The following is a 545-nucleotide window of genomic DNA, read 5'->3' as shown; positions in this document are numbered from 1 at the left end:
CCTCCCTCCCTCCCTTCCTCCTTCCCTCCTCCCCTCCAAATGTATGCCTCTTTCTGTGGGCTCATATAATCCTGGCAGAAGAGTTCAGGCCAGTGTCCCTCTTGCCTCCCACCAGTCTGCTCTGATCAAGGCTGGCTCTCCCGCCTCCATGTTCAGTGGGGGAGCATTTGCTGTAACCTAGTTTTGATTCAAAATCCCATATTCTTCCCTGATGCCAAGACTGCAAAGGAACGTGGTCAGGCCCAGCTGGGCATAACAACTCTCCTGGTGCCTTCTCCTACCTAGTGTCAGTGCCCCAAGAACACCTTGGTCAGCTCTGCTGCCTGCCATGATCCTGCAGCCCTGGCTTTGCCCCTCCTGGGACCCGGCTGTGCTGTATTTTGACTTCAGAGTGACCTCTGCCTAGGGCCAGGTACCGTGCCTGTGCCACAGGAACCAAGACCTCACCTCCACACACGGCTCAATCCCCCAACACTGAACAACTTCTACGTTCCCCTCTGTTGGATGGACTGGGGCAGGTGGTGCTACTGGGTGGGTTTTTTTTT

The sequence above is a fragment of the Microtus ochrogaster genome, unplaced genomic scaffold (assembly GCF_000317375.1).
Source record: "Microtus ochrogaster isolate Prairie Vole_2 unplaced genomic scaffold, MicOch1.0 UNK18, whole genome shotgun sequence".
NCBI lineage: Eukaryota > Metazoa > Chordata > Mammalia > Rodentia > Cricetidae > Microtus > Microtus ochrogaster.
This window is presented reverse-complemented; position numbering follows the sequence as displayed.